General features: G+C 44.4%; 1 protein-coding gene and 1 long non-coding RNA gene across 4 annotated transcripts in view; one reads left to right on the top strand and one right to left on the bottom strand.

The window, feature by feature from the left end:
• The window catches only part of LOC106676441 (uncharacterized), an 81,889-nt gene that overhangs the window by 7,364 nt on the left and 57,669 nt on the right, over window positions 1-16,856 (bottom strand). The window lies entirely within an intron of this gene.
• LOC106674886 (uncharacterized) lies at window positions 7,187-16,846 on the top strand. Of its 2 annotated transcripts, XR_013100188.1 has the most exons (5): window positions 7,187-7,329; window positions 8,378-8,750; window positions 14,527-14,629; window positions 14,790-16,056; window positions 16,407-16,846. It is a non-coding gene; the product is annotated as an uncharacterized LOC106674886 (long non-coding RNA). The 2 variants fall into 2 exon arrangements; XR_013100189.1 differs by lacking the exon at window positions 8,378-8,750.

Raw genomic sequence — 16,856 nt, 5'->3', positions numbered from 1 at the left:
GCATGTCACCATGGTCATCATGTCTATAAGTATCACACCCCAACTATTGTTCGGGGAAGATCGATGCTGTTTGAGTGATCGTGCTCGACTTCCCCCCATATACGTTTCAATAAAATCCTTGTTTTGGCGCACCGTACTGGGACTCTGCAGTCGTTGTCTTTCCTCAAAATACGAATCAGGTAACAGTAGTAACGAGTTACATTTACTCCATTACATTTACTTGAGTAAGTTTTTGAAAAAAATGCACTTTTAAAGTATCTTTTTTGCACGATACTTTTTACTTTTACTTGAGTACATTTGTGAAGAAGAAACGGTACTTTTACTCCGCTACATTTGCAAAATTCGACTCGTTACTTTTTAAAAAAATAATTAGTTTAACACATTAGATAACATGACGTCAGTGGAGTTTCTGGTAACTTTTTTTACCAATGAGATGTGGCCATGCAGTCACATGACCAGTTTGAAGCTGTGGTGGGCAGAGCGGCCCAAGCGTTTCAAAGTAGCGACACATGGAAAGAAGAAACATGAAAACATTGCAGAGTCTACGCTAGAGCTGAAGAGGATGAACAGCATTTTCCTCACATGCAAAGAATGTTTCGTTTAAAAGCAGCAGAAAGGAACAGCTATGTCTGCAGTGTCGGTGTCTTCGGTGAGAGCCAAAACAAACCAACTTTTCAGCGTGAAAAAACTCAACTCGTGTAACCTGAGGAAATGGTACGTTTTCTCTAAATATCTTTTTAGCTGTGGCTAGCTGGATGTCAGCAGCTGTGTCGTGCTGGAGCTGCGAGTCATATTTTCGGCACCACGTTGTAGTGAGATAAGTTTGTAGGTGTTTTGTGCAGCTTCGGCTGTCCTTTTAAAAGGGAGATTTTCCTGCCGTTTTCATCAGATTCCACTACACTGCATTTTCGCAGGAAATGCAACCTTTTCTAGCTTTTATTTAACATTTAATTAACAATATATATTTTTGAATTTAAGCTAGAACAAGACTTGGCATTATTTAAAGGATATGCTTATGTCTGTGACGTTACCCCAATTAAATTGGACTCACGTCTTGAAAGTTGGTCTGCTAAAGGATTACCTACATTTGATAGTCTGATTAAAGATGGGAATTTAATTAGTGTTGATACATTGAAACAAAAATACAATCTGGAAAGACAGGATTCATGCCGATACTTGCAAATAAGGAACTAAAGACGACGATGAGAGTGGCGTCGGACACTAATGTAGATTTGATAGCAACGCTCAAAAAGGCATGTAGTGGCGAAGTCAACAAAAAACACATTTCCTCTTTGTATACATTTTTTACAAATAAGATATTATGGGAGAAGGAGGGAGGAGTGTGCATAACACAGGATGAATGGACTCAAATATGGAAACAACAATGGAAATGCACTACCTCACAAAGATGGAGGGAATTTGGATGGAAAATTTTGATTAGGTTCTTTATCACCTCTTACCAAAAGACTCATTATGATGGGAATCCCCCGTATGCTGGAGAAAATATGGACACAGACGAGTACACCTCTGACATTTGCAGGCAGAATTTTAAACCTTGGGTGAAATGGGGTCAATGCAGTTCTTAAGCATGCATACAAATGTTCATTAGTCAGCTGTGAGCGAGTTTTCCCATTCATCTTTAAATGCCATATTTTCACTTCAGGAAGTACACAGCCCCACCCCACTGATGACTTGCTGTTGGCCAACACCCTCAACGACTTTTACTGTCGGTTTGATGATCCATCAAGCAGCTTTCACACCTCAATAGAGACACTTTGGTCCATCATCCCCCCACCTTCCCCGCTCCCCCCACAACAGAGCCATCGATGCTATCAAAGACTTCACCCACAGGAGCCCCCTCCTCACTTCACAACCTTGAGGATTTCAAACCACCTTCTCCCACTACAGCCCTTCATATTCATGAAGCAGATGTGAGGACGCAGTTTAACCCCTCTAGACCTACTAAAGAACCGATTCAAGTCAATTCAATTTTTATCTATATAGCGCCAAATCACAACAAAAGTAAAGCTTTCCCTTTTACTAAGTCATATAGTTAGAGCTGGTTCAGGTGACTCTGAACCCTCCCTTATTTATGCTGCAATAGGTGTAGGCTGCCAGGGTTTCCCATGATGTATTGAGTATTTCTTCCTCAGTCATCTTTCTCACTCACTATGTGTTAATAGACCTCTCTGCATTGAATCATACTTGTTATTAATCTCTTGTTCTTTTCCACAGCATGTCTGTTATCCTGTCTTCCTTCTCTCATTCTACCCGGTTGTGGCACATGGCCTCCCCTTCCTGAGCCTGGTTCTGCAAGAGTTCTGCTTTCTTGTCAAAAGGGAGATTTACCCCAAATAAATTGGACTCAAGTCTTAAAAGCTGGTCTGCTGAAGGATTACCTACATTTGATAGGCGGATTAAAGATGGGAATTTAATTAGTGTTGATACATTGAAAAAAAAATACGATCTGGAAAAGATCGCAGGATTTCTATTGATACTTACAAATAAGACACTATATAAAGATGACAATTACAGTGGTGTCGGACACTAATGTAGATTTGATAGTGTTAAGAGTCAATTATACATAATGTGATCAGTTTTATGAAATGTGCCCTTGTAAGGATAGTTAAGCAAACCTCATGTCTACGTGACTTTTCATATAACAACTTTTAATAATAATAATAATAATAATAATAATAATAATAATAATAATAATGGATTGGATTTATATAGCGCTTTTCAAGGCACCCAAAGCGCTTTACAATGCCACTATTCATTCACTCTCACATTCACACACTGGTGGAGGCAGCTACAGTGGTGATAAACTTATTTAGCAACTAACAGCTTCCTCTGTTCTGAGAACATACAGATGCAGAAAAGGGGAACCTCAGCTCTGAGTTCTTGGAATAACTTTGTTATCTTTGTACACACGTGTAACCAGCTTGTATAAATAAAGAACGCAGACAGTGACAGAGCACGAATCCGTGAGCGTCTCTCTGCGAGTACGAGCGCTCTGGCTGCCCTCGGGAGTAAAGACAACTGCAGTGTTTGTGTTTTCTAACTCAGGTGTCTCAGCTGAAGAACTGTTGGGAGATTCTTAGAAATTCCCTGACAGATAGCAATGCTCAAAAAGGCATATAGTTCAATTCAATTCAATTTTATTTATATAGCGCCAAATCACAACAAAAGTCGCCTCAAGGTGCTTCAACAATCATATGACCCCGGGGCCTGGCGCCTGTTGCTCGGTCAGGCTTCCTCCGGGGTGCGGGGGGGCCCTCGGGCCTCCGGCCTCTGGGCCTGCGGCTCGGTTCACTCTGGCACAGCTGGCTGCCGGCAGAGCCGGCGGGCACGCCGGTGCAGCCCCCTCTAGCTTCTGCTCGATGGCTACTGGGTGACCCCTCGTCTGGGGATCCTCAGCCCTTCCCATGAGGGTGGCACGGATGCCCTCCAGTGGTCCTCCTTGGGCTCTCGCACTCTGGGGCCTCTGGATGTCTGGGGCCTGGATCTCCTCCATGCCTACTTCATGCCCTGGGGGACAGGGCTATGGCTCTCTACATCCTCTTGCAGACCATTACATGGGGAAACCATTTGAATATAAGTGCGCTGATCCACACAGGTGTGCACATGGGTGTTCACTGTTCATAGACTTAAATCACACCTTTCTTGGCTGCTACGTCAAAGCACATTGTGCGCTGTCTGTCCTGCGTGCTGCACAACAACATTCAATATTTAGTGTTTACTGCTGTTTACACTTAGCTAGATTAATGTGATGCTAGAATAATGTGTTGTGTTTAGTATGTTGCTTTGGTTTTTTTTGCTTGTTTTCTATTCTTTTTCTCTCAGCAGGTGCTCCAGGAGATTTTTTTCCCCTTTCTCACTGTCCCTCTCCCCTTCTATTTTTCTTTTCCTTCCTCTTTCTTTCTCCCTTTCCTATCCCTCACTCATGTCTGTCCCGTCTGTAACAACTGAAAATAAAATAAAATAAATAATAAAAACAAAAGTCGATCAAATGGACCAATACGGCAATGCCATGATGACCCATTTGGCAAAATAAATCCATTGGGTATCCTTGTAGGTCTTCAGACAACAATTCTGACGACTAAAGAACCAAATGGGACAGGAAAAAAAAAAAAAGAAATTCCCTGACAGATAGCAATGCTCAAAAAGGCATATAGTTCAGTTCAATTCAATTTTATTTATATAGCGCCAAATCACAACAAAGGTCGCCTCAAGGTGCTTCAACAATCATATGACCCCCTATGAGCAGCACTTTGGCAACAGCGGGAAGGAAAAACTCCCTTTTAACAGGAAGAAACTTCCGGCAGAACCAGGCTCAGTGAGGGGCGGGGCCATCTGCTGTGACCGGTTGGGGTGAGAGAAGGAAGACAGGATAAAGACATGCTGTGGAAGAGAGACAGAGGTTAATAACAGATATGATTCAATGCAAAGAGGTCTGTTAATACATAGTGAGTGAGAAAGGTGACTGAGGAAGAAATACTCAATGCATCATGGGAAACCCCCGGCAGCCTACGTCTATTGCAGCATAACTAAGGGAGGATTCAGGGTCACCTGGTCCAGCCCTAACCATATGCTTTAGCAAAAAGGAAAGTTTTAAGCCTAATCTTAAAAGTAGAGATAGTGTCTGTCTCCCGAATCCAAACTGGAAGCTGGTTCCACAGAAGAGGGGCCTGAAAACTGAAGGCTCTGCCTCCCATTCTACTTTTAAATACTCTAGGAACAACAAGTAGGCCTGCAGAACGAGAGCGAAGTGCTCTAATAGGGTGATATGGTACTACAAGGTCATTAAGATAAGATGGGGCCTGATTATTTGAGACCTTGTATGTGAGGAGCAGGATTTTGAATTCAATTCTGGATTTAACAGGAAGCTAATGAAGGGAAGACAATACAGAAGAAATCTGCTCTCTCTTTCTAGTCCCTGTCAGTACTCTTGCTGCAGCGTTTTGGATTAGCTGAAGGCTTTTCAGCGAGTTTTTTGGACATCCTGATAATAATGAATTACAGTCGTCCAGCCTGGAAGTAATAAATGCATGAACTAGTTTTTCAGCGTCACTCTGAGACAGGATATTTCTAACTTTAGAGATGTTGCGCAAATGGAAGAAAGCAGTCTTACATATTTGTTTAATAAGTGTGTTGAAGGACATGTCCTGGTCAAAAATGACTCCAAGGTTCCTCACAGCGTTACTGGAGGCCAAGGTAATGCCATCCAGAGTAAGAATCTGGTTAGATACCATATTTCTAAGATTTTCAGGGCGGAGTACAATAAGCTCAGTTTTATCTGAATTAAGAAGCAGAAAGTTAGCGGCCATCCAGGTCTTTATGTCTTTAAGACATTCCTGCAGTTTAACTAATTGGTGTGTGTTATCTGGCTTCATGGACAGATAGAGCTGGGTGTCATCTGCATAGCAGTGAAAATGTATGCTATGTCTTCTAATGATACTGCCTAAGGGAAGCATGTATAATGTAAACAGAATTGGTCCTAGCACTGAACCCTGTGGAACTCCATAATTGACCTCAGTGTGTGAAGAGGACTCTCCATTTACATGCACAAACTGGAGTCTATTAGATAGATATGATACAAACCACTGCAGTGCAGTACCTGTAATACCTACAGCATGTTCTAATCGCTCTAATAGGATATTATGGTCAATAGTATCGAATGCTGCACTGAGGTCTAGCAGGACAAGCACAGAGATGAGTCCACTGTCAGAGGCCATAAGAAGATCATTTGTAGCCTTCACTAAAGCTGTTGAAACCTGACTGAAACTCTTAAAATAAGCCATTCCTCTGCAGATGATCTGTTAGCTGTTTGACAACTACTCTTTCAAAGATTTTTGATATGAAAGGAAGGTTGGAGATTGGCCTATAATTAGCTAAGACTGCTGGATCTACAGATGGCTTTTTGAGTAAAGGTTTAACTACAGCCACCTTGAAGGCCTGTGGTACATAGAGGATTATTAGAGATAGTTTGATCATGTTGAGGCTGTCATTTTTAGCATCTACATCAGGGGTCAGCAACCCTAGGCACGCGTGCCACAGTTTGCACGTGAAGGGTTAAGTGTTGGCACAACCAATGCTGGACTGGCCATCGGGCATTTCCTCGGTGGCCCGGTAACTTTTTTTCCCCTCTGTACACAAATATTAAAATAAACAATAAAAACAATAGACATTATATACAATGTAAAAGATCAAATGTAAATAATGTAAAAAAAATTAAATAAAATATGTAGATCAACAAAAGGCTTGTTTGAACAGAAAAGATTTTAACTGTTTTTTAAAAGAATCCACAGAGTCAAGCAAACGTAATTGATGTGGTAAACTGTTCTACAGGCTTGGTGCAACTGACTGAAAGGCTGTCCCCTTTTGTCTTCAGTCGTGTACGGGGAACAACTAACAGACTCTGAGTCTGTGAGCGGAGATGACAAGCAGCAGTGTATTTTATAAGAAGCTTGGATAAATAATCTGGGGCCTGGCCATTTAGTGCTCTGTATGTTAAAACAAGAATTTTAAAGCAAATTCTAAACTGTATTGGGAGCCAATGTAAAGAATATAAGATGGGAGTGATGTGAACACGCTTGGTAGAGCGAGTTAGTTGTCTGGCTGCTTCGTTTTGTATTGCCTGGAGGCGACAGAGAGATGATTTATCCAAGCTAGTAAACAGGGAATTACAGTAATCTAAGTGTGATGACACAAATGCATGAATGAGTTTTTCCAGTTCAGCTGAGGAAACCACATGTCGCAGTTTAGAGATGTTTCTTAAATGATAGAAACAGGAACGAGAAAAATATTTTACATGAGAGTCAAGGCCCAAAGAAGAGTCGAATATTACTCCAAGACTGTGAATATTTTACTTGACAGACTGTGTATAAAAGGCCCCAAGAAGAAGAAAGTGTGTACATTATTGTACTTTATTGAGCCCCGTGGGGAAATTGCTCTCTGCATTTAACCCATTCACTCAGTGAAGCAGTGGGCAGCCATTGGGCGCCCGGGGAGCAGTGTGTAGGGACGGTACCTTGCTCAGGGGTACCTCAGGGTAGCTGTTAAGGGGAATTGAACCCCCGACCTTCCGATCATGGGGCAACCACTCTACCTACTGAGCTATCCCTGCCCAAAGTTCATATAATAGTTTTACTGGTGTTTATAAGTTTATATAAGTTCATGTAATGTTCCATCTTCTGTCAGTTTGGGCCAGCCCACCTTCTAGTGACATCATCCGGTTAGTAAGGTGGGCAGTTTAATGGCGGCTGAGCAGTGTTGGTCCGGAGGGGGTGCACTGATTCCTGGGGCATGTTAGGTGTGCGTAAATGACAAGTAAGTAGTGACCTGTGTCGTATTTTGCCTTTGTTGTGTCAGTACTGTAGTATGTTACCATTTAGGAGCTAATGTAGTCCATAGTTGGAGCGGTAGGCCACGCATGCAACGCGTGAGTTCACCCTCATTTCATATGCTAACTTATGTTGTTAGCTTGGCCCCGGTTTAGCTTGTTGACGCATGTACGGTCGCTCGTATGTCCATAATGTCATTCCTGTGTTATCAGACCTTCTCTATATGTTGTATGTGATGCTTGTGATTGTTTACTTTGAAGTAGCGGAGTTTGTAGCGAACAATTAGGTACGTGGATTAATAAAATAGCAAACGTAGTATAACCGGAAGTATGGCGTCCCGCTTGCCCTTCACAATAAGAGCATTATAGCGGAATATAATGGGGGACGCTTTTATTTTGTATAACTACCGGAAGTAGTTCACATGTACTGACGGTTGCTTAACCTCGCACTAATGCTATTTAGTTGCATAGTGTGAGCAGTTTGAAGTGTATTATATTTTTGATTTGATTATGTTAACTATGTTGTATTATGTTTATATTTGAGTATTTGACTTTTCCATTCTCTTTATTTATTGTTATTTCCCTTGTTTATTTCCTTTGTAGGAAACCACACACACACACACCCAGACACACACTTATGTACACCCGCTGTGTTACAGCCCCAGAAATTAAGCGGTGACAATAAAGTGCCTCAAACGGAACCTTAAGCTCTCTCCTTCTTTCGTGCTCTGGGCAATTTGGCCTTAAGTGGTGTTCTGGCCGACACACCGGGGTGACCGTAGTGCTCAAAGACTGAATCAGTGCCACAGCCGTGCCTATCTTTGATATCTCCACTACAGACTGTGCAGTGAGAATTCAGTCAAAGCATTTAACTGAGATGTGAAAAAACTAAGCTGAACTCTACATCTTGTTGTGGTCTCCTGTGGCTTTAGGTGCTGACATGCCTTCCATCTGCTCTCCTGCATTTTCATTTACAACCGTAAAATATCTCCACATGGTGCTCCTCTCTCTCTCTCTCTCTCTCTCTCTCTGCAGCCCAAATGCGTCTTCCGAGCGCATCTGAGTCACGTGACCGCACAGTAACAAATCCCAGCAGGGCAAAAAGAAGGGGGCGGAGCAAAGTGAGTCTGCCGCATAAGAAGCGGTGTTTTCACAGACAGAGCTGCTTTTTCATCCAAAGGGAGTAAAGTTCTAAATTTAGAGGAGAGGGACGAACTAAAGCATCGATCATAAACCACTACCACCGTTTGGATCGATATCTGCATCGATCTGCCCACCCTTGTCTCCTGGATCGTAGCCGAGATCAGCGTGAACCACGTGGGTCTCTGCTCCCTGATCTGTTTCCTGTGTTTGGAAAGAGTTGCAGCTTCATCGCGGAGTTTCTCTCGGTTTGTGGGCTCATCTAAAGGTAAGCACCGAGCTAACTTTACTGTGAGTTCAGTTCATGTTGAGTTTAGCTCCTGAATGAGGTCTTCTGCTGCTCTCCTCGGTGTCTGTTCACAGTTTATTGTGAACACGTTGAGAGAAGAGTGAGAGAGTGTTTGGAGAAAAACACCAGCTAACCATTAGCTCAGCATGCTGGGAGAAGTTGGAGCAGAAAAGTATTTTCATTGTCCCTGCAGCTGTTTTTCTGCCTGCACCAAACCTCTACAGCCTGATTTCTATTTGAAGTGATAACAGGAAATGGCGGCGCGGCAGTAGCACGCAGCGGCCACTCCGGAGCCAAAACTGGTGCTGCATTGTTTATTGTTTACGTTTTTGTGTGTAGCGTGCTTATTTTGCACTATGTATGGATAACGTCGCAACTGGTGTCGGTGTTCGTGCATACAACAGCCAGACACTTTTCAACCTAAATAACCTAGTTGACGACATCCAGGAGGGGCTGCGGGAAACGCTGCGTGAACTCGGCTTGCTCCGCGAACCAGGCCTCGAAGCCTCGGCGTTGCCTGATGCCGGCGGACGGAGGTGGAGACATCGGAAGCGTTGCGCGAGGAAGCGGAAGCGCGGCAAGCGGGCGGGAGTCTGTGCTAGGCTAAAAACAAACCCTTGCCGGCCGGCTCTACCGTCCATCATCTTATCCAACGTCTGCTCCCTGGATAACAAACTGGATTACATCCGACTCCAGCAGGCCACACAGCGTGAGATTAGAGACTGCTGTGTCTTTGTTTTCACGGAAACATGGCTCAGCGAAAGAGTACCGGACGCCGCTATTCAGCTAAACGGGCTGGCCTCGTTTCGCGCCGACAGAAATGCAGCTCTGTGCGGTAAGACTCGCGGTGGCGGCTTGTGTGTTTACATCAACGAGAAATGGTGCAAGAACTCTGTGCTAGTCTCTAGTTATTGCTCATCGCTGGTGGAGTTTGTGACTGTTAGATGCAGACCTTTTTACTTACCACGGGAATTCACCACTGTTTTCATTATCGGAGTGTACATTCCACCTAGCGCTAATGCTAAGGAAGCGCTATGGGAATTGTATACAAAGATCAGTGAACTGCAAAATACACACCCGGATGGACTGTTTATTGTTGCTGGGGACTTCAACCATGCAAATCTCAAGTCAGTGCTTCCTAGATTCCATCAGTATGTGGACTTTGCAACGAGGGGAGAAAACACGCTGGATCTTGTTTACACAAACATCCCCGGCGCATATCGGGCAGAGCCCCGCCCCCACCTCGGCTACTCAGACCACATCTCTGTTATGCTAATTCCAGCATACAGACCACTCGTCAGGCGATCAAAACCGGTTCTGAAGCAGGTGAAAACCTGGCCAGCAGGAGCCATCTCTGCTCTTCAGGACTGTTTTGAGAGCACTGACTGGAACATGTTTAGAGAGGCTGCAACTTACGGCGACTTCACTGACTTGGAGGAGTACACATCATCAGTGTCCAGCTATATCAACAAGTGCACCGATGACGTCACTGTCTCCAAGATCATCATCTCACGACCCAACCAGAAACCGTGGATTACTGCGGAAGTGCGTGCACTTCTAAGGACCCGAGACTCTGCCTTCAAAGAGGGAGATAAGGTGGCGCTTAGAAGAGCGAGGGCTGAACTTTCTCGGGCCATCAGAGAGGCGAAGCGCGCACACGCCCAGAGAATCCACAACCACTTTAAGGACAGCGGCGACACACGACGCATGTGGCAGGGCTTACAAGCCATCGCTAACTACAGGACGACACCACCTGCCTGTGACAGTGACGGCTCCCTCCCAGATGTGCTTAACAACTTCTATGCTCGGTTCGACAGGCAGAACGACGTGGCGGCGAGGAAGACCACCCCTCCTCCGAACGACCAGGTCCTGTGTCTCACTACAGCTGAGGTGAGGAAAACTCTACGCAGAGTCAATCCACGTAAAGCTGCTGGACCAGACAACATCCCAGGCAGAGTGCTCAGAATGTGCTGATCAGCTGGCAAATGTTCTCACCGACATCTTCAACATCTCTCTGAGCAGTGCCGTTGTCCCCACGTGCTTCAAGGCCACCACCATCGTCCCCGTGCCCAAGAAGTCTTCTGTGTCCTGTCTCAATGACTACCGCCCTATCGCACTTACACCCACCATCATGAAGTGCTTCGAACGGCTCGTCATGAGACACATCAAGACCCTGCTGCCCCCCTCACTGGACCCAATGCAATTTGCATACCGCCATAACCGCTCAACGGACGACGCCATCTCCACTGCACTCCATCTTGCCCTGACACACTTGGACAAGAAGGACTCACACGTCCGAATGCTGTACATAGATTTCAGCTCAGCATTTAACACGATCATCCCCCAACAACTGATCGGAAAGCTGAGCCTGAGCCACTAGCATCCCCAGGCTTCTACCTTTCTACCTATAAAACCCGAGAGCAGTCAAATGGTGGAAGTGGAAGCTAAATTGGCTAGTCATTCATATGTATATTAGGTCGTTACCTAGGAATTCTGGAGGGAGGGGAGTGGGGGTGAGTGATTGAGGGGGTGGGGGAGTGGAGTGTTTCAGTTTGCCATCTTAGGGAGAAATCAACACATGTCCTTTGTATGTCCTTTGTTGCTGACATTTATTGATGAAAACAGTACAAAAAACCAACCATTTGTACACATATTTACAAATAATGATAAAAAGTGAGTGAGTACATTTCAACATTTTCAGCAATCACTCACAATCCTGGCACTGCCACGGTATCTGTCGTCTGCATTTACCACATGTGTACCTGTAGCAGTGAACACATCGCACAGTGGCCTGATTTTTTTTGCATCTGTGTACTTGGATTTTAGGTCGCAAGCCACCCAAAACTTGCTCCATGCACCACTCAGCAGGCCATTTGTAAATATGTGTACAAATGGTTGGTTTTTTGTACTGTTTTTATCAATAAATGTCAGCAACAAAGGACATACACCCATGTGTGTTGATTTCTCCCTAAGATGGCAAACTGAAACACTCCAAGTTGGTGACTTTTGGAGATTTGTTTCCCTGGATGATTGAGAATGCATCAAGATGAAACACAAAAGGAAGCTCACCGCTTTTAGCAGCTCCCCCACCCCCTCAATCACTCACTGAGTGATTGAGGGGGTGGGGGAGTGGAGTGTTTCAGTGTTTCAGTTTGCCATCTTAGGGAGAAATCAACACATGTCCTTTGTATGTCCTTTGTTGCTGACATTTATTGATAAAAACAGTACAAAAAACCAACCATTTGTACACATATTTACAAATGGCCTGCTGAGTGGTGCATGGAGCATGTTCATTGGTTCATGGACCTCCCTGAACTAATGGCATTTATTGCAATTGTCATCTTGCGGGGGGTTTACAGGGTTCCATCGGTAAATGACTGCTGGTCAGCAAACCTGGGAAACCCACAGATAATTGGAACTATGGCACGAAACCGCTTCCAAGACATCATGCAACACTCCACTCCCCCACCCCCTCAATCACTCACCCCCACTCCCCTCCCTCCAGAATTACTAGGTAACGACCTAATATACATATGAATGACTCCAGCATTTGACTGACTGCTCTCCGGCTTTTAAAGGTAGAAACGCAAAATGATGACTCCGCAGGGGTCTAAGGTAGAAAACCAAAATGACTGCTCTCCGGGGGTCTAAGTGTTAGGCCTGAACACCTCCCTCTGCAACTGGATCCTGGACTTTCTGACCGGAAGGCCTCAGTCAGTACGGATCGGGAACTGCACCTCCAGCACCACCACACTGAGCACTGGGGCCCCACAAGGCTGTGTGCTCAGTCCTCTGCTGTTCACACTGCTGACTCATGACTGTGTAGCAACACACAGTTCAAATCACATCATTAAATTCGCTGATGACACGACCGTGGTGGGTCTCATTAGCAAGAACGACGAGTCAGCGTACAGAGAGGAAGTGCAGAGACTAACGGACTGGTGTAAGGACAACAACCTGTCTCTGAATGTTGACAAGACAAAAGAGATGGTTGTTGACTTTAGGAGGACACGAGGCGACCACTCACCGCTGAGCATCAACGGCTCCTCTGTGGAGATCGTTGACAGCACCAAATTCCTGGGTGTACACCTGGAGAAGGACCTCGGCTGGTCCCTCAACACCAGCTCCCCGCACAAGAAAGCCCAACAGCGTCTCTTCTTTCTGAGAAGACTGAGAAAGGCCCGGCTTCCACCACCGATCCTGACCACCTTCTATAGAGGAACTATTGAGAGCATCCTGAGCGGCTGCATCACTGTCTGGTTTGGGAGCTGTGCCATATCAGACCGCAAGACCCTACAGCGGATAGTGGGAACAGCAGAGAAGATCATCGGGGTCTCTCTACCCTCTATTGAGGACATCTACACCACACGCTGCATTCGCAAAGCCACCAGCATTGTGGCTGATCGGACACACCCCTCTCACACACTCTTTACACTCCTGCCATCTGGAAAAAGGTACCGAAGCATTCGGGCACGCACATCCAGACTGTGCAACAGCTTTTTTCCACAAGCCATCCGTCTCCTCAGCAAAAAGGGACTGACTGATAAACACGCACACACACACATACACTAACATTATCACTCAGCTTAACTCAAATACCTCAAAACATTGAGACTGGACTGACTAACCAACACAAAGCGCAAACACACTGACCTACACCACCAAACCATCGCACACACCAACCTGTAAATGCTCTTTTGCACAATATTATTACTAGATATATTATATATTATTATTATTATTTTTTTTTTTGCACTAACTTGTCTTGTAGCACCTTGGTTCCTGGAGGAACGTTGTTTCGCCTCACTGTGTATTTTTAAACTGTATATGGTTGAAGTGACAATAAAGTTGAACTTGGAACTTGGAACTTGGAGAGCGATCTGCTGCAGTATCAGGATCACAATAAACTTTATTGTCCAGCTGCTCTGGATGAACACATGACAGGAAGTGGTTTTCTTTTTTTTAATTAGCAAAAGAAAAACAACTAATCATTGGCTCAGCACGCTGGGAGAAGTTGAGCATTTGCTGGCAGAAAGTTGGAGTAGAAAAGTCTTTTCACTGATAGAAGCTCATTGATCAATGGTCATGAGTACCTTTCACGAAGAGTTTGGGGAATGGCTGCAATCACATGGTCATGAGAATTTGCATATTAATGGTCAAGGAACTGACCTCCCAGCCCATTGTTCCTTCAGTGGTGCTAGTTTCAGTCATTATGTAGGTGGAGCTGGGGGCCTGAAGGAGTTGAAAGTGTGGGGTGGGGGAGTAACAGGTCTGTCCCTGTTTGTGGAAACCACAGGAGGAGCTGTTCAGGCTGTTGCTGGGTGTGAATTGTTGATGGAGTCTTTAAACTTGTAGTTGCTGTTTTCCAGACTGAAGCAGAGTCGTTAGCTGAAAACTGGTTTTAGAGGTTCATTCAGGACACCTTCTCAGGCTCTTACAGCCTTACCTGTATCATAACAAAGTGTATAAACCCCAATCCACCTTTAACACGGTCCTTCTCCCAAACCTTCAAATAGGACTTTCTGGCCCTGTCATAGTAAAGGGCTGCTTAGAATATTAGAGCCAATGTCACAAAGTTCCTCCTGAAGTATAAGTGAGTGAGAGAGTTTCCTCACTTTGCAGCACAACACGTCTCACAAGATTTCTACAAGCAATCAGAGTGAAATTTGTACTTTGTGTTGTCAGATGAACATATGAGACACTTTGACTCTTCAGTGCAGTGTGGAGCCTAACAAAGATCTGTTTTGTGTCCCAGCTGATCAGCAGGAGGAGAAGAGTCTGACGGAGCAGCAGAGGAACATTTTCAGCCATCTGGACTCAGCTGAGTCACTACAGAGGAAACAATGAGCTCAACACAGGTGTGTGTGTGTGTGTGTGTGTGTGTGTGTGTGTCCAAATGTGCTATAGATAATCTCTATAGCACACTCGGACCACCCATAAAGGGTTAATGGAGGGAGTTCAGTTTGTTCCACGACTGCATTTCACTCACTGCCTCTGTTTGTTTCTCTGTCACTGCAGGACCAACGTGGACCAAGAAGTCAGCGCTCTCAGGAGGCCGACAAACCTCACAGAAGAAAGGGAGAGAGAAAATACAGTTGTGACGAGTGTGGGAAGGATTTTACCGTTAAAGCTTCCCTAAAAATGCATCAGGTCATCCACACTGGAGAGAGACCGTTCAGCTGTGGAGACTGTGGAAAGTCGTTTACTGGGTCTCGAAGCTTAAAAAGACACCAACTCATCCACACTGGAGAGAGACCGTTCAGCTGTGATGAGTGCGGAAAGTCTTTTACCAAGTCTGGAAACTTAAAAAAACACCTACTCATCCACACTGGAGAGAGACCGTTCAGCTGTGGAGACTGTGGAAAGTCTTTTACCGAGTCTGGAACCTTAAAAAACCACCAACTCATCCACACTGGAGAGAGACCGTTCAGCTGTGGAGACTGTGGAAAGTCTTTTACCGAGTCTGGAACCTTTAAAAAACACCAACTCATCCACACTGGAGAGAGACCGTTCAGCTGTGATGAGTGCGGGAAGTCTTTTACCCAGTCCGGAAGCTTAAAAAACCACCAACTCATCCACACTGGAAAGAGACCGTTCAGCTGTGGAGACTGTGGAAAGTCTTTTACCGAGTCTGGAAACTTAAAAAAACACCTACTCATCCACACTGGAGAGAGACCGTTCAGCTGTGATGAGTGCGGAAAGTCTTTTACCCAGTCTGGAAGCTTCAAAAACCACCAACTCATCCACACTGGAGAGAGACCGTTCAGCTGTGGAGACTGTGGAAAGTCTTTTACCCAGTCTGGAAACTTTAAAAAACACCAACTCATCCACACTGGAGAGAGACCGTTCAGCTGTGGAGACTGTGGAAAGTCGTTTACTCAGCCTAGAAGCTTAAAATCACATCAACTCATCCACAGTGGAGTTAAAGCGTACAGCTGTGATCAGTGTGGCAGAGCTTTTACTCAGAGTAGCAGCTTACAGAGTCATCTAGTTACCCACTCTGGGATTAAAGCATACAGCTGTGACGTTTGTGGAAAAACCTTCAGCCTGAAACAGAACCGAAATACACACCTACGCATTCACACCAGACATGATGTGTACAGCTGTGATCAGTGTGGTAAACTATGTTTAACAGGCACACAGTTACAACGCCACATGTTTACCCACTCTGAGGAGAGACCTTATAAATGTGACTTGTGTGACAAGACTTTTAAATCTCCATATGACCTGAAAGCACACCAAAAGATCCACACAAGAAAGACTCTACAAGTGCAGTTACTGTGAGGTATGTATCTATATTTTTATCTTGTCAACCCAACTGTTTGAAACAACTTGTATTAGCATGTTAGCAATTTTACTGCATGGAAAAACACCTCTGAGTGATTATTCAGACTCTAATCACAGGTTTTTAGTGATAGTGTTTGAGAATTGTATTATTGTTATTGTAGCATTAAACTAGTATTAATTTAATGGTTTTACTCTTATCGTTTTTATAGCAATTTAAATTGAGCCGAGTGTGATAATGTAAACAGTAAAATGTAATTGGACTTTGGCAGAGATGCTCTTTATTTCAGGCAACGTTCAGGGTGAAAATGTTGAAGGACTGACTTACACTGTGTTTGTGTCTTTGTTTAGAAGCAGAGCGACACAGATGGATCCAGTTCTCAACCCTGTCATCGCTGTGGGAAAGACTTTTTTGCGACCTTTGCGGAAAAACTTTCAGTCATCAAAAGACCCTAAAAATACATCAACGTAGACACACTGGAGACAAACTGAACTACTGTAAAGAATGTGGGAGAGGCTTCACCACTTCAACGGACTTCAAACAATATGAATGAAAATGTGCCTCGTTACATTTTAAGCTTTCTAAACTGTTCTACTGTAGTGTTCATGTTGAGTGGTTAGCTTTGTTCCAGCAGTTGAATCAAAAAATCTGTTTCCTGTTATGTTTTTAATGAATGCATTGATCCATGTTTTCTGCAGTTTTTTTTTTTTCAGCTTGTTTGTGATATGAGATCCTGCAACAGTTAAACCAAAATTTTACATGTTAAATAAAGAAATGGTTTACTGACAAAGAGTTTGAGC

This window comes from Maylandia zebra, linkage group LG9, assembly GCF_041146795.1.
Source record: "Maylandia zebra isolate NMK-2024a linkage group LG9, Mzebra_GT3a, whole genome shotgun sequence".
NCBI lineage: Eukaryota > Metazoa > Chordata > Actinopteri > Cichliformes > Cichlidae > Maylandia > Maylandia zebra.
Note: the sequence above shows the minus strand (reverse complement) of the source record. Positions and strands in the feature narration are given on the sequence as shown.